We start from the raw sequence: 18,940 nt of genomic DNA on the forward strand, positions 1-18,940 counted from the left end.
GTTTCCTTTCAATATTCAAATATATGTAATAGGTGAGAAAATAAGTAGGATGATACTGGCATGGGGATGAACATTGAAAGCTTTCAGTTCTCAAATATTTGTGCAATAGTCACTTCCATTCTGAATTCTCTCATTAGGATATGGCATGTGACCCTTACTTCAGGAAGCTATACTTGTTCAGTGGGATTCACTTTGGGGAAAAAGTTGACATAAGGAAGGCATACACAATAGAGACGTCGTGATGACTGAACTTTGCTACTCAAGTTTCCAAGGAGACTATGATGCGATTTTTCACCAGCTTATTTTAATATCCATTTTTAAAAACATTTTTAATCTATGTTTATAGGATTGTTTGGCCCACAGTGATTGTGGAACTAAATCCACTCTGAGCCTCATAGTAGAGGACAGATGGACTATAATAGAAAGAGATAAATACTTGAGAGCCTGGGTGTTTATGGTGCTTTATATGGCACCATTCAGGGTCACCATTTGGTCACATGTGAGTCTCACAGCAACCTACAGAGTAGGTCAGGTAAGTACTTGAATCACACACTAGAAATAGGATAAATATTTCTAAAGTTTCCAAAAAATGTAAATTGCCGAGAGCCTATGGCTTAACCTTATCCAAGTTCTAGTACTTTTTGTCCCTCATATATTAGCTCATTTCCACCCTCTTTCTTCTTTTGTTACATTCAATAGTGTATCCTCCATTTCTCTGTTCCATTTTCCCTGTTCTCATTTGTCACCAACACAAATGAGAGTATCACCCTGAGAAGATGTTGCATATTCAGGGTAGCTGTAGGTATGAGTTATACATCAAGGAAATAAAATCTTCAGCAGATTCTGGGGCTTGAAGGACATTTAATTGGTCATAAAAGGCTAATATCAGGGAACTCGATAAAATATTTTAGAATATACTGTGGAAATTAATATGAAGCTTTCCCAAAACCTGAAAATACATCTCTCCTAGGATCCTGCTATATCATTCCTGCACATATATCTTGAGAGACCGTGCACAGCGCGCGAGAGAGAGAGAGGGAGAGGGAGAGGGAGAGAGGAAGAGAGAGGGGAAGAAAGAGAGAGAAGAGACATAGTACAGTAAGCATACTCGGGTTTATTGTAGGTCTGTTTTTGTTTTTATTATTTTTTTATTGTAATTAGTAAAATGGTTACATGATATTTGCCAGATAGAAGGTGCATTAATTCACATACATTGATACCCTTTCACATGTCTTGGTACCCGTTTCCCTCCCCCCCACTCCCCCACCTGTCTTGGTTTTCCCCCCTTCCCTATCAAATTTCAAATAACCAAATACAAATAAATTCAATATATCAGATAACAAAGTGAGATACTATACCAATATGAGATAACCAAGGGACAGCAAAGGAGATGAGAGACAACATAGTACATTAAGGACAACAATCATTCATTATATGGCTTTTGTTTCACTATCCTGGAGGTCCTTTCAATTAGCTTCACATTATATGTCCTTATGTATCAAGATTTTGCTCTATTGCAAATCTCTGCTAGTAGAGCCCAAGGTTTCTACTGATTATGACGAATGAGGGAAACCATTGAGCCTAAGTTCCTTTGAGTCTGGCTTACTTCACTTAATATGATTTTTTCTAAGTCTTTCCATTTCCTAACAAATGGGGCGATGTCATTCTTTCTGACAGCAGCATAGAATTCCATTGTGTACAAATACCACAACTTGTTGATCCACTCATCAACTGAGGGACATCTAGGTTGGTTCCATATCTTTGCTATGGTGAATAGTGCTGCAATGAACATTGTTGTGCTAGTGGGTTTAGTATGTCCTTGTTTCTGGGTGGTTGGGTAAATGCCATGTTTTTTATTATTTTTGTTGTTGGTTGTGGAGCTTGAGCTCTGGGTTTCAGTGCTGTCCCTGAGCTCTTTATCTCAAGGAAAGTGCTCTACCACTTGAGCCATAGTGCCACTTCTTATAGTTCTGTTTACATAGTCAAACTATGAAATCAGTAAAGCTACTCAGCAGTCAATTAATGGATAAAGAAAATACAAATATCATTTAGCTGTAAAGAAAATAAAATTATGTACTTTGCAGGAAAATGAATTGAATTGGAGATTATGTTAAGTGAGACAGACTAAAATCAAAATGTCAAATATCTTGTTTTCACTCATTTGCAAACTCTATAGCTAAAGGATATATTGACATCTATTTAATTGTGGAAATGTTTTCGGGGATTAAGGAGTAGATTAATAGGGTAAATAATATTTCCAAAGTACACTGTGTGTATCTATGAATATGGCATAAAGAAGCTCACTGAAAGTTGTTTAATAATGGGAGGGTAGAGAGGTGGGGAAAGACTAATGGAAGGGTTAATCTGATTATAATAGTGCTAAGTACTGTAGTAAAACTCTTTTTATGATTAGTATACCTTAAAATTGACTGAATATACATTAATATATGTTAAAAACTGACAGGAAAGTAAGACAGTCCCTATTGGTATTTGGGTATGAGTAGGGGGAGATAAATATGGTTGAAGTATTTTATATACATACATGAAAATTGAAAAATGAAACCTATGAAATTTATTTCCATGAGGGTAGAGAGGAATAAAGGAAAGTGATAGCGGGATAGTGCATTTGATCAAGTCACATTATATACATGTATATAATCCTCTTTCTATAATGGTAAAATAAACTCAATCTTGACTCAAACAGCTGCTTAAAATATTGTATTCCTCAGCATTTTTCTATAGTTGCATGATAGATATTCTCTTTATTGGAGCCTCATTCCATCCCCCCCAATACATTTCCCTTGAGTATGTTCAGTTTGCTCTCACAAATGCTTAGCAAGAACTGAGCTTCTGACCACATTTATGCAGAGAAAGTGTGATGAAGTCTTCATTTTTCACATTAGTCCATCTGTTTAATAGAGAATTCAATGATCTCTTCTGGTCCATTGCAAATTAACAAAAAGTGTCTCTATTTCACACAGTGAAATACACAGCAAGGGATGATTCCTCAATAAAAAGAGGTGTGAGGTAAAGTGTGAGACAGCTTACAAAGATGTACAAACAAACTAATCATTCTGCCTTGCGCAATTTTCCTTCTACCTCTTATCCAGCTGGGGTTCCAAGTTCTCAAGTGGAGAGTAATCTAATTTCACTCTCATCACCTCAAGGCTGCAATCAATCTTCGTGCTTCAGACTAACTGTTGACCAGATCTTCATTTTACTCAAATAGAATATTCTAGAAAATTCTACTTTTATTTTTCTGATAAGGTGGACTACCAGGCTTATATGGTGCATATCCAGCCAATTTTAGTGGATTTTTAAGCACTCATGTGGGACTTCCAAAATTCTCAATTCAAAAGTTAAGTGGCTTAATGATTTGTTTTTGAATTTGAATTTCAGTGCATGAGTGTAGTTGCTTTGCAGACAGAATTCAAGTCCAATTACCACTGTTGTATGACTAGCACCTATGTCCTAGGAAGGATGTAAATCAAGTGCCTTATGATCAAAGAGAAGTGAACACTAATAATATTTGGGACCAGGCTTACTCATCCTTTAATAAAATCAATAAATTACTATGATCAGTCAAGCACTTTATGTACTTTCTTTGCTTATCCAAATTAAAAATAAAACTGATTTAACATACACTATATCCATTTTAGGTTTTTACAAACACGTCTGAAAATTTCAGACCCCCTGAACGCCATTAAACACAGGCCTTGTTTTAGAGTTCTGTGATTGCTCCCTCTAACAATGTCATCCTTAATACTTTTTTTTATTCCCTTTGTACTGTTTCTGTATAGAAAGAGTATACATGTGGCTATTCTTGATGTATTTGAAAACCAAAAATAATTAATTTTATGTTGCACTCATCCTGTTAGTGAGCTTAAACTGAAATTTTACTGTGCAGAGACAGTTCTTTCAGGAAAATAATCTCCCTTGTTTTGAGGTTGAGCCCATGGAAAGGCAACCTTTCTTTTAGGCAGAGAGATGCATTTCTCTGTATAACTCAGCTTGCATTTATCCTTAGCTGGAAGATTGGTTCATGCTCAGAGTCAACTCTTCAGAGAGAGAGTGGCAGGTAATGTCAGGAGTTCAGGAAGAGTTAGAGTGGGGAAAGTTAGAGCAGAAAATTGCATTGCAGTTCCACTTTTAGAGTGTGTGGATATGTTCAGTGAAGAGATGTAAGATTAGATAAGTCTTACATCAGAATAATAAATACATTAAACATTACACATTTTGTTAAATAAGTAGTATTTTTGAATATTTTATATTTCACTATGTGGTGCTAGAAACATTAAGGATACATACAGTAAGAAGTAGGAAATGGGTTGTATTCAGAATGTAAAGGAAATTCTTAACTGAAATATTATCTTATATAGAGCAAATCCTAATGAATTAAACACTAATTAGGGATAATAAACAAGTTCAAATTTTTGCAGTACATTTTGGTATTCAAGCATGAGTTCTAGCTTTATAACTAATAGGCAAACTAAGATAATTAAAATAATTCTTTTTCTAACAGTGTCAAAATTAAATTAAAAAATCACTAAAAGAATCCGACAAACCTTACTCATAATGACCTATTATAATTTTCTTGAAAACACTTGAAAAATGAAGCAATATAAAAAATATCTGATGTCTATAGATTGGACGTAATATGATTAAAGTGAAACAATCCCCTAATTGATATACAGAACCACTATAATATTTATTGAAACTTGATACTTATTAAAAATAAACATTACTTTTGGGGGGTTGGTTAATGTATAATGAATGTATATGTTCTGGCATGAAGTGTAATGTTTCAGTAACTGTATACTTTGTATAATTTTGAACGATCTCATCAGCTGCCCTTGCTTTATAGAAATGGACACACTTATTTTAAAGTTCAAAAAATCTATAGAATTCATAAGTATGAATGACATGAACAAGATCTAATGTAATAATTGTTAAATGAGAGTATATATTTATAGCAATCAAGACAGTGCTGTTATCAATGAAATGAAATGAATTTAGAGTCTAGATGTCAGCCATACATACATCTGTGTTTACTTGATCTTTGACAAAGCTTCTGAGAGCTGCTAGTAAAAGTGAATAGACCCACAGTAGAGTTGGAACTTTGTGCTGATGGCTCATGCTTGTAATTTTAACAGAGATCTAAGAATTAAGTCTGAGAGACTTTATCTCCAATTAGGCAGCAAAAAAATGGCAGACTAAAGGAGTGGCTCAAGTTGTAAATCATCAGCTATGAAAATAAAAGTGGAAAAAAAAGAGTGAAATGGATTCAAACAACACACAAAACTGACCTAAAAATAGCTGAATTAAATGTTTAAAATCCCTGCAATACACTTAAAAGTAAATATAGGTGCCGATATTCCTGTGAAGCATTTTTAAGACTTTTAGAACACTTTGGTGTTGGTGATAGTTTATTGAGCAGTGGTCTAATACATCCTTTTCTCTGAACAGCTTTTGGATTATGTGTGTTGTATGTTCAATAATGAAATAGAATAAACATTGGATTCATCCAAAGGGATTAAAGCTACTAGATAACCAATTACTATTCTTTCCAATGTAATATTATACCCTAATTTTTGTATAGTATATAGAACAAATGGTTTTAACGTCTGCTCCTATTTATCTCCTACCACTGGTCTGGTGAAAGAGTCTCATTGTGGTTATCTCCTGGGACCTGTTTAGGGAGAATATCCTACATATACTGTTCTCTTCAGAAAAATGTGGTTGTTACTCCTACCGACTTTCTTCTGTTTAACAATAATAAACTTACTAGTAAGTATTAACCAATAATTCTTTGGTGCTCAAAGTTTGCCAAATATTTTATATATGTTATGTTTTTGAAATCAAATCTCACATTTATGCAAATAAATACTAAGTGATGAAAGATTCTTGCTTGCAGGATGGGAGGGAGTGATAAGGTCAGAGTTGTGGACAATCATATCCATCTCCAATTATAAAATTATCCACAAGAAATGAGTAACTATAAATAAATTGATATATATTTATGTATTTATGTGTGTGTGTTTGTGTCTTTGTATGTGTGTCTTCTCTGATCAAAATGAAGTCAAATAATTTCATGTGTTCTCTATAATTTGTGTGTTCATAGACTATGTTAATTTTTCTGAAAAGAAAATAAACTTTTTCATAAGGACTTCAAAAACTCTTTCAGTGTTTTGTATTGTTATTAAACCATAATATGCACTGTAAAATACAGAGTTTTGTGGGTAGAAAAAGCTGTTAAGTAAGAAGAGGAAGATGGATATCCACTTTCAGACACTTTTGTGTCAGTGTCTGAAATTGAAGCTGAATCTCTATCCCATTAATTTATGCATAGAAATTTAAGGCAGGATTAGATATAAATTTATTAGATTACATCCTACATTACAAAAGTAATGGTTTGTCTCATAGAAATTATAAAATTGCAAAACATCCTTACTTGGAAGGCAAGACATATAAAATAACTCTTGAAATTAAAATAAACTACAGAAGAGACAAAAATCAAATGGCATTTTGGAGTCAATTTCCAGGGGTTCAAAGTATTTTATCAAGTTCTAGAGCTGATTTTATAGTATCTTAAAAGTAGAGAGATAGATAATTTGAAACAGACGTTAAAGCCATCTTGATGTTCTCATACTCCACTGAGGTTAGAATAACAGCCTAGCAGATGAAGTATAGAATTAAAAGTAGTTTTTACAAAGGATAAATGATCTCTATAGACTTTAATTTCTTTTGAATGTTGTCCAACTTACTAGCACTGCAATTTTATTCTAGAAGCATTTTGTCATATACTTTAAAATAGTTTTGGGGGCAGAGTAGAAAGTTGTTTAAATTCAAACTATCTCACTATCTTAGCACAAACATTTCATGTTGGTTTTGCCTCTCTTACTGAAGTTCTAAGTTAGTGTTAAAAATAAAATAGGTTCAAAAATGAAAGGCAGTGAGATAAATTAGTGTATTCAACAAGTAATTCTGGTTACCATACAGCTTCCATGTGAAAATAAATTTCAGAAAACAGAGAAATTACTTTGATGATTCAGATAATGTATTTTACCAAAGATATTTTGATAGTTCAGGACTGTTATCATAACAGTGGAAACACTTCATCTCCATGCATTGAGAGCATTAAATAGGTGGCTTACTATGAAAAACATTGGAAATTTATAATCAGTCTGCTATCAACACCATTTTTCATATATTTTTATTGTAATTGATAGAAGGGTTACATTATATTCATCAGACAGAAGGTGCATTACTTCACATACATTGATACCCTTTCTCATGTCTTGGTCCCCATTTCCCTCCCTTCACCCCTGCCCCTCATCTTGTTTTCCCCACTTTCCTATCCTATTTCAAATAACTAAATAAGCATATATATAGTATATTAGATAACAAGGTGAAATATTGTAACAATATGAGATAACCAGGGGACAGCGAAAGAGATGAGAAATAACATAGTACATTAAGGGCAACAATCACTCATTATATGGCTTTTGTTTCTATATCCTGGAGGTCCTTTCATTTAGTGTCATCCTACACGGCCTTATGTATATAGGTTTTATCAGCACAATTTTTATTGGTAAGAAGCCAAAAGTCAGAAAATCTAAGGTTGCACAACAAATAAAGTTCATAAAGAGGAAACATTTCTCTACTGCCTCATTTCAGTTCTGTGGGATGTCTGATTCAATATTTCAAACACAAACTATTAAAATGTTTTCTAGTAGATTAACCCTACTCTTGGTTTTCTTCTAAACTTCCATTGCACATAAACATACATAAATATGTACAGGAATAGGTTTGTGAAAATGAATGAACACTTAACATGTATTTCATTTTGATTGTCTCTGTATTGGGTGCTTGAACTCAGGGACTTGTGCTCTTGCTTGGCTTTTTCGTGCTCTACTGACACTTTTAACACTTGAGCCACACCTGTACGTTTGGCATTTTGCTGGTTAATTGGAAATAAGAGTCTCTAGTAGAACATGTTTGCCTAGGCTTACTTCAAATAATTTTCAGATCTCAGCCTTCTGAGTAGCTAGGAGTATAGGCATAAGCCATCTACAACTGGCTAAAATTAACACACTTAACAAATTCAACTCTTATGTGCAGGTTGGCTATAGAATATACATTTTAGCTTTATGATAAATATAACTTTTGAAATACTGAAAATGAATAAAAAGCAAAAGTAACTTTGAAGTACTGATGATTGTTTAAAGTACTAAAGATGATAGTGAACTTTGGATATTAATTGTAGTTGGTTTGGATCATAATCAAAGTTAATTTCTGAATAAGAATTTATTTGAATAGAAATAGTTTTAGCTTTAAAAATATGAGCAAGAAAAAACTGTAAGCACAATACCTACACATATAGAAATTTTTTTATGTAGTAAAAGTTATTGCCAAGAGCCTCATTTGTAATCCTAGCTACTCAGGGGCTGAGATCTAAAAATTATGGTTCAGAGTCAGTCCAGACAGGAAACTCTTATCTCAAATAAACTACCAAAAAGCCTTAAGTGGAGCTGAAATTCAAGTAAGAGAGTACTAGCCTTGAGAAAAATGGCTCAAAGACACTTCTCAGTCCCTGAGTTCAAGCCCCAATGGACACATAGTAAAGAAAAAAAGAAAGAAGAAAGGAAGGAAGGAAGGAAAGAAAGAAAGAAAGAAAGAAAGAAAGAAAGAAAGAAAGAAAGAAAGAAAGAAAGAAAAAGAAAGAAAAGCCAAAGTCACTGAGAAAGGTGCTGGGTTTGGAGAATGACTAGGGCAGCTCCCAATCTGCTTATCCATGCCTAAGTAGAAAGGGGAACAGTGACTTCTATTACCTCCACAACAGAAGAAAAACTATTTCAACATCTTCCAGGTGAGCTATTACGAGGAAAGCAAAGGTGCATAGAAATTGGGGAACCCATTGGGCTGACTGGCTTAGACCAAATGCAGTCTTATCATTTACAGGTTCTTAAATACAAATCAAGTTTGTTAGGCAGATAATGGTAAGTGGACTTCGTTTAGGAAGATCTCTTGTTCATATTTATTTCAGTGACACTGATTTATAACAACCTCAAAGTACATGTTATAGATTCCACATTGTGGTAAGGCTGTCTAGCTGTGAGAGTTACATAGTCTTGAATTGTGTACAACCACAATCAAATGAATACATCTTTCTGAACTATAGCTTTTACAGAAATTTTTTAAAATGCCCATTTCACAATATACAATATGGATCTCCTTAACAAATTCATATGTGATTTCTAGCATTTATTACATTTTTGCATTATTATTGAAAACCTTTTTTTTTTTTTTTGCCAGTACTGAGCTTGACCTCGGGAACTGAGCACTGTCCTTGGACTTTTCAAGGCTAGATCCATGTATGTGATAGAGAGAAATCAAACCAGGGTCTTCGTGCATGCTATGCAAGCACTCTACCAGTAGGCCAAACTCCCGGTCTCTGAAAACCTTCTTTTAACAGACTTCAAAATGAAATACAGGCTCAGCACGGCAAGGCACTCTTAAGTGCTTTTGAGTCCAATGTGAGTATTCCCACTGTTCACAACATTCCTCCATCAAAGGCCCACAAAGGCTCCTTTGTCATTTAGCTCTGTTATCAAACAAGGCCCATAATCTTTATCTGGCTGGTAGCAGACAAAAACATGAGAAGGGGTATTGGTGTTTTAGAAGTAATGTACTCACTACCTGATGAATGCAAGAGTAACCCTTTTATAAATTACCCTGACAATAACATACATTTAGAAAATTGTAAAATTTTGCGTTAAAATGATATGAATCATTTTTTCTCACCATCTAAAGGAGAGCAAGTTATTTATTTATTTATTTATTTTTGTGGGTCATGGGGCTTGAACTCGGCCTGGGTGCTATCTCTGAGCTCTTCAGCTCAAGGCTACCCTAGAGCCAAGCCCCACTCCCTATTTCTAGAGGTTAACTGAAGAGGAGTCTCAGGTCCTTTTGTGCCCAGCTGGCTCTGAACCTTGATTTTCAGATCTCAGCCTCCTGAGTAGCTAGGATTACAGGCTTGAGCCACCACACTGGGCTGAGAGCAAGTTATTTTGCTGCATCTCAGTGGAAGATTTGTTTGGAAATATAATCCCTTATACCTGTCTCAAATGCATGTTTGTGAAGAGGAAACACACTTTGCCTATAGGCAATCATCTCTTCTATGATTGTCCATTTACAGCTTCATAGATGTGCATTTTTTTCTACATGAGCTTGTTTACAGGTGAGGTAAGTGCTATGAACCTGTAGTTAATGGGTACAGCTTGACTCATGAGGGTATCTGAGGAATGTTTACCTGAATACATCCAGTATTGTGAACTTTGAGCCAGGTCTCCCTCTACTCAGCTTATGCTGGTACTAATTCCTTGTTGTGTCATAATTTCTTTTGCTAAAAGAAAAATGCACATAGTAAAATAACTTACATGTGCAATATGATTATAGGGATTAATTCTTAATATAGTTAAATCTCTTATGGCAATTGTTACTGGCCCACAGAATACATTATTTATATATTTACATTGAATTTGTTTGATTTTGAATATATATTCTTATATACACATCATTAAATATTTAATGAATATCAACAATATGTGAACAATAAACAGAGATATATTAAATAGTATTTGTTCAACTGTGTTTACAGAATCTATGGGAGCAGACAAAGCCCCCAGCTAGGTAGAATTATATTCAGAATATTATGGCACAGTGCCTGCCTGGAAAGCCTATGTGAGTCACATCTAGTAACTCGGCATAGAGAAATGCTCAAGGATGAAGAATGCTCTCAACAATGCCTTGAGATGGAGTCTGGAGGTATAGTTTGAAAGACACTTTAGTATATGATTTCAGTATCTTAAGATATTTTTACTGTGCTGACGAATGAGTTTTATTGCCCATACACCACGAGTATAGTGCATTTTAGTTTAAATCTCCTTCTTTATCTCTTGTTTCCTTCCTCTTGTTACTTTCCAATTAGTAGATTAATTTTATAATATTTTACATGCTTGTTATGTGCATTTATGTATGTAGATTGTAAATAAGAGAGAAAGTACAGTATTTGACTTTATGAATCAGACTTTTTTCTTGTTATGTAGTCTAGGTCATAGACATAATTTCATCTCTATGCCTGAATAATATTATATATATATTATATACATGTTCTATATGTTTTATGTATACATATATGCATATGTACATGTGCATATTATAAAACATGTATATGTTTATCTGTGTTTATATATACATATATGTGCATATTGTAAATATACATAAAACATATCTAATGTGTATATATACAAATATATACAAATTACAAATTTATCCATTCATGATGCAATGGATTCCTTAATCCAGCTCCATCATTTGGTTATTATGAATTGTACTGCAATTAACATGGTTGGTTGTGCATGTATCTTTATTATATGTGGTCTTACATTTCTTAGGTATATGAACAGAGGTTATAACAGGATCAGATGATAGTTCTATTTTTAATTTTTCAGAAAATTCCATACTGAGTTTCATAGTGGCCACACTTACCAATAGTTCTACATGCCCTGCACCGCTATGTTCTCTTCAGAATTCCGTTGCTTTTATTCTTTATGATAGCCATTCTGACAGGAATGAGGTAGAGTTTCAGTGTTGTTTTCATTTGCATTTATTTTACGACTAAAGAGTAAAAAAAATTCTTCAGACATTTATTTGGCATTTGTGTTTATTTTGAAAATGGTTCAGTTCATTTCCTCATTTTTAAAGTCAGTTATTCTTTAGTATTTGATTTTTGATACTCTTGCCATATTCTAGATATTAATCCCTTGACAGATGAATAATATGAAAAGATTTTCCTCATTCTTCGATGTGCAGAAGCTTTTAAATTTAATGTAGTCTAATTTCAATTCTTCTTCTTAGTTCCTCAGTTATTGGATTAATAGTTATGGAACAATTTCCCATTTTGTTTATTGAAATCCTCTCCCTATTTTTTCCACTACTAGGTTCAGTTTTTGATCTTTTATTTGGTCCCTGGTCCATTTTGAAATTGAATTTGAAAATTGACATCCAGTTTTCCCTGAACCATTTGTTGAAAAGATTCTTTTTTCTACAAAGTAAATATTTGAGCTCTTTGTAAAGAATATATTTATAAATAATATAGTTAAAAATAATCAGGTATTATATTATATATATATACATATTTGGTTATTTGAAGTCAGAGAGGGAAGGGGGGAAAAAGATGAGGGGCGGGAGTGGGGGAAGGAAAATGGGGACCAAGACATGAGAAAGGGTATCAATGTATGTGTAGTAATGCACCTTCTATCTGGTGAGTATAACGTAACCCTTCTATTAATTACAATAAAAATATATGGAAAAAGAAAATAAGTAAAGTGCTCAAAGTATATTTGATTGAACAAATAAAATAAAATGCATTCTCAGGTATTTGTAGCTACATGAGATTATCCTATAGTCTATTTTCTTAGTCTATGTGTCAGTATTATGTGGTCATTGTCACTATGGTATTGAAGTATAATTTGCAGTTAAGAGCTGTGATATTATCAGTGTTGCTCCTTTTGCTCAGGATTGCCTTTGTTATTTGAGGTCCTTTGTTCTTTCTTACAATTTTTAAATTTTTTTTCAATTTCTGTGAAGTACATCTTTATCTTTTATTATCTTTAAGTAGTTGTGTAAAGGAACTGCCACCCACCAAAGCAGTTTATAAATCCATTGCATCCTAATTTTTTTGAAATTTAACAAAGCAGTTTTAGTGTACAGTGCATCTTGATCTGTGTCACCCCATCAACACGTTCATCCCTCTCCAAACCACTGTTTCCCGTATATATTCCCAGTTCTGTATTATATACTGCTTTTTTCTACCCCTCTCCTTTGGGACCCATCTTCCCCTCTTGCAAGTAACAATTTCCTGCTTCTTATTTTGTTGGACTTTGACTTAGTCTGTCTAAAGCAATATACTATTTGAGCTCTCCCATAGATTCTATTACACTCTAATTAATGCATTTTAACTGCTTACCACCCAATATGTGTTTACTTTAGATTTATAGGCACATTCTAGCTACCACAAATGAGAAAAACTATGCAACTTGTGTTCTCTAGATCTTAATATAATGTTTTTCAAGGCTTTCCATTTTTTTAATGAATGGTATAATATTTTTTATTCTGATGGATGAGTAGAATTCATATATTTAGATCTCACATTTTCTTGATCCATTAATCCAGTAAGGGACAAATGTTCATTTGGGGCATCTTGTTTGATTCCATATCTTGCCTATGGTAAATATGCTGCAATGAATATGGTTGTGCCGGTGGGTTCAGTGCTTCATTTGTGTTGTATTGGATAATGGCCCAGACCCACAATTGCTGGGTAATAGGGAAGCTCCATGTTTAGTTCTTTGAGGAACTTCCATACTTTTTACCAGCATATTTGACCATGCCTTCCCCACTTTTTTACCTCTCTCCTTCGCACTCTTCCCTCCTTTAACTTCCCATTTCCTTCCCTTTCTTTCCCTTTTTTTTACCTTCTTCTCCTTGTGCTCTTCCTCTTTCTCCTCCTTCTTTTCCATCTCTTCCCCTGACTTCTCTCCTTTCTTCCTTCCTTTCTTCCTTCTTTCTTTCCTTCCTTCTGTTTTTTTCTTTCTTCATTTTTTTTCTTTCTGAGGCTGTTATGTAATTGCTTTCTTAATTTTGTTCTCAGAAAGTTTATTGTTAGTATATAAGAAAGCTACTGATTTTTTAAATCTTGATTTTGAGTCTTGATACTTAACAGAAGGTGTTGATAGGTACTTCTTTTGCTACTTGTGTCTCTTTTATTTCTTCCTCTTACCCTATTTCTGTGACTGAGAAAAAGCACTATATTGAATAGGAATGGAGAGAGTAAATATCCTTACCTGAATTTAGGCTATTTTTTAAAAGTTTTTCCAGTTAGACTTTTGTAAGTTGAAGTAGGTTCCTTGTACTTCTTGTTTCTTCAAAGCTTTCACCTGAAAGTGCAGTTGAATTTATAAAGCATTTTTCTGCATCTATTGAGAAACAACCTTTTTTTCCATATATTTTTTATTGTACTTAATAGAAGGGTTACATGATATTTGCCAGATAGATGGTGCATTAATTCCCATACATTGATACCCTTTCACATATCTTGGTCCCCATTTCCCTCCCCCCCACCCCCACCCCTCATCTTATTTTCCCCTGTTCCCTATCCAATTTCAAATAACCAAATACAAATATATCCAATATATCAGTTAACAAAGTGAGATACTGTAACAATATGAGATAACCAAGGGACAGCAAAAGAGATGAGAGATAACATAGTACATTAAAGACAACAATCATTCCTTATATGGCTTATATTTCTATATCCTAGAGATCCTTTCATTTAGCGTCATACTATATGGCCTTTTGTATCAAGGTTTTGCTCTATTGCAAATCTTTGCTAGGAGAGCCCATGGTTTCTACTGATTATGACAAATGAGGGAAACCATTGAGCATAAGTTCTTTGAGTCTGGCTTACTTCACTTAATATGATCTTTTCTAAGTCTTTCCATTTCCTTAAAAATGGGGCAATGTCATTCTTTCTGACAGCAGCATAGAATTCCATTGTGTACAAATACAACATCTTGTTGATCCACTCATCAACTGAGGGACATCTAGGTTGGTTCCATATGTTTGCTATGGTAAATAGTGCAACAATGAACATTGTTGTGCTAGTGGATTTAGTATGTCCTTGTTTCTGGATGATTGGGTAAATGCCAAGTAGTGGAATTGCTGGGTCATAGGGGAGCTCTATGTTTAGTCTTTTGAGGAACTGCCATACTGCTTTCCATAGTGGTTGAATGAGTTTGCACTCCCACCAACAGTGTAGTAGTAATCCCTCCTGGCCACATCCCCTCCAGCATTTGTTGTTATTAGTTTTGTTGATCTTGGCCATTCTAACTGGAGTGAGGTGGAATCTTAGAGTTGTTTTGATTTGCATTTCTTTTATGACCAGAGATGTTGAGCATTTCTTCATGTGTCTATAGGCCGTTTTTGTTTCTTCTTCAGAGAAGACTCTCTTTGAGTCTTTGGCCCATCTTTTAATGGGATGGTTGTTTGGAGATTAGTTTTGGATTGATTCAATTTTTTGAGTTGTTGATATATTTTAGATATGAGGCCTTTGTCTGTTGTATGGTTGGTGAAGATCTTCTCTCACTCTGTAGGCTTCCTAATTAGTTTACTAGCTATGTCCTTTGCTATCAGTTTGAAAAACCTCCCATGCTCCTGGATTGGAAGAAATGACAATCTTGCCAAGGGCTATCTACAAATTCAACGAAATACCCATCAATATCCCAATGTCATTCTTTAAAGAAATAGAAGAGGAAATCCAAAATTTCATATGGAATAAAAAAAGACCCTGTATAGCAAAATCACTTCTTAGCAGAAAGAACAGCACAGGAGGAATTTCAATACCAAACTTTAGACTCTATTACAGAGCTATAATTATCAAAACAGCTTGGTACTGGCAAAAGAACAGGCCTGAAGACCAATGGAATAGAACTGAGGACCCAGATATTAAACCACAGATCTATGGCCACCTAATCTTTGACAAAGGAGCCAAAAAAATAGAATGGAAGAAAGATAGCCTCTTCAACAAGTGGTGCTGGCAGAACTGGTTAAGCACATGCAGAAAACTAAAGTTGGATCCTTTTTTGTCACCATGTACTACAATTAACTCCAAATGGATCAAAGACCTGAAGGTAAAAGCCGACACACTGAAAACTTTACAAGAAGGAATGGGAGATACACTAGACCTCCTTGGCACAGGTCGAAACCTTCTTAATAAGGACCAAGAATCACAACAAATCAGAGAAAGGCTGGAAAGAGAAACAATCATGATTATTTTTGTCCTGGATTCTGTTCAGATGTTCTGATATACTTAGTAATTTTCATATTTTTCTTCCTTGCATTCTTGGAGTGATATCAACTCTGTCTTGGTTTATGAACTGTACAAATATTGTTGAATTTTATTTGATAGTATATTAAGATTTTTTTACTAAAAATTGAAAGATTGGGCTGAGAGTTTGGCCTAGTGGTAGAGTGCTTGCTTGGCATGCACAAAGACCCAGGTTTGATTCCTTGGTACCACATACATAGAAAAAGCCAGAAATGGCTCGAGTGGCAGAGCATTAGCCTTGAGGAAAAAGCCCATGGTCAATTCGCAGGCCCTGAGCTCATGCCTCACGACTGGAAAAAGAAGTTTAAAAATTTATAAAATCTGAAGAGATACCTCATTACTTTATTAACAAAATTTGCCTACATGTTCACCAAGGAAATTGGTGCATTGTTCTTTTTATATATTTTTTAAATTGTGTCTTTATTTGATTTTTGTTATCAGCGTAATACTTGATCATAGAATTAGTTTGGTATTATTTGTTCTCTTTCTATTTTATGGAATAGTTTGGAGATTGCTAATGTTAATTCTTTAAACTTTCAGTAAAATTCAGCTGTGAATCCGTAGATTTCTGGGCTTTCCTTTGTTGGAAAAATTGATTACAACTTCACTCTTGTTTGTTATAGAACTGTTTAGGTTATTTACATTGTCTTTGTTCAAATACCAGGATGGCATGAGAAACAACAATATTATGTAAATGAGTAAAGGATGTGGAATCAATATAAGTCCCAGAGTCCCTCAGAAGGTGTCACTCAATGTCTAAGGGATAAGTTATATCTTTTGTGCATAAATCATTAGCAAAGGGAATGAAGTTATTACACTATTGAAAAGGGACTTCCTGTTCCTTGAAACATGTATCACTTCATAGTTGAACATCTGTTAGCCTAGAGAAGGGAGACTGCGTTCTGAATCCTTTTTTTCTTTTTTTGGAAAATGTTCCAACTTTTTTATGTATAATATTCTTAGGTACAAAAATTTAGTTTCAGGTCATTTTGATGATGATACAATTGAGAAAAATGTGTGGAATAATTTCCATTTCATTTCTTAAAATCTAAAGGAATAAAGTCTCTTTATCCCATAGCTTTTGCCCAACCTGGGTTCTTTTCGGATAGTTTTCAACATCCTTTTCAAGAAGAACCAGTGTTTACATTTTGCTTCAACCCCAGGGAGGAACATAAATTATTCATGTAAAAATGTGAGAGATGGGAAAGGGAGGGAAGCATACTACGTTTCTTATACAAGTACATATCTAGTGCATAAGTGTTTTTAATTTATAACATTGGAATACTGGTTTAGAAAGCAAGCTGATACATATATAATATATAAACATAATATACATATATATTTCTTTCACTAGTATAATGCTATTAACTAGGAAGTAAGCTACTCTTTGAACTAGGCAGCAGAAGCATTTCCTGTGATCTATGAGGAACGTCGTCCAGTTGAGCAATCTTTCTCTTTAAAAAAAATGGATAATGATGTGCTTAATTCCAATGTCTTAAATTATGCATCTGGAGAGGTGTTGTTTTCTTCATTTAACAGTCTCTTAATTGTCCTCTTCAGTGGTATATGCCAGCTTCTCTGATGAAAATAGAACCTGTATAAAAATTTTGCTGGGTGAGATTGAGAGTTGGCACATATTTTGCTTCTTGGCACCTGTTCTGTTCTCATGGTAGGTGGATGTTGTAGTTTGGAGTGAATTTTCTGAGTATTAGGCTTCTCTTAATGATCTGGAGAGACAGAAAGGATTGACCCATAAATCGCAAAGTATTTCAGGGTTGTTGGGGCCTGACCTCCATCTCTGAGGCTTGATTCTGGCTCAGTGGTAATTAAAGGGCTTTGGCCAGGCATTCACTCCTTGCATACCTCTCTTAAGGCATCTCTGTGTACGTGACACCCGCAGCTTCGTGGGTCTCCAAGCAGTGCAGATCTTGCTTGCGCATGCTTTCCTGCACCTGTCCCGCCCAGGACCTGAAAGCCCCACCCAGGCCCTTAGTGGTAGCATGGTGGCCCTCTTCCTATTGGCTAGCTTCCCAGTTCCCACCTTCTCCTACCCTAACAGTATAATACTAATTGTCTGACACAATAAAGGGATGAGAACAGCAGATCAGATCAGCAGAGAGATCTGATACGCTTTCATGGTTAACACTGCTTCTGACTTAGTATGGTTTTTTTCTTCCCTGGTAATTGGGGGAGGGCTGGGTCATTGATACTTACCATCTCGCTCAGCTCCGGGGGACTACAGGCTGGCCCTGTGTGTCCCTCCCCGTTACTGAGTTGCTCCTCAGAGAAGTGACACAGGATGGCTGATACCTTTGTGGGCCTGTGTGTAAATTTTTAGCCGTACATTAACCCAACCATCCAGAAACTAGGGCATACTAAATCCACTAGCACAAAATGTTCATTGCAGCACTATTCACCATAGCAAAGATATGGAACCAACCTAGATGTCCCTCAGTTGATGAGTGGATCAACAAGATGTGGTATTTATACAGAATGGAATTCTATGCTGCTGTCAGAAAAAAACAATATCGCCCCATTTGTTAGGAAATGGAAAGACTTAGAAAAAATCATATTAAGTGAAGTAAGCCAGACTCAAAGGAACTTAGGCTCAATGGTTTCCATCATTTATCATAATCAGTAGAAACCTTGGGCTCTCCTAGCAGAGATTTGCAATAGAGCAAAACCTTGATACATAAGGCCATACAGTAGGAAGCTAATTGAAAGGACCTCCAGGATATTGAAACAAAAGCCATATAACGAATGATTGTTGTCCTCAATGTATTATGTTGTCTCTAAAACATATTTTTTAAAAAATAGAAAAAAGCCAAAAAAGAAAGGAAATAATCACAATAAAGTCATTTACCTGAACTTCTTACCACTGGCACCTAATTGCCATGCAACACAAGAGTGGTTTGTGCATTCCATTAAATGCATGTCAGATTTACAAAAAAAAAATTTAGCCGTAGTAATATCTATTCCTAGGGCTAGGTAGAT

Source organism: Megascapheus bottae, chromosome 7 (assembly GCF_031878675.1).
Source record: "Megascapheus bottae isolate mThoBot1 chromosome 7, mThoBot2.hap1, whole genome shotgun sequence".
NCBI lineage: Eukaryota > Metazoa > Chordata > Mammalia > Rodentia > Geomyidae > Megascapheus > Megascapheus bottae.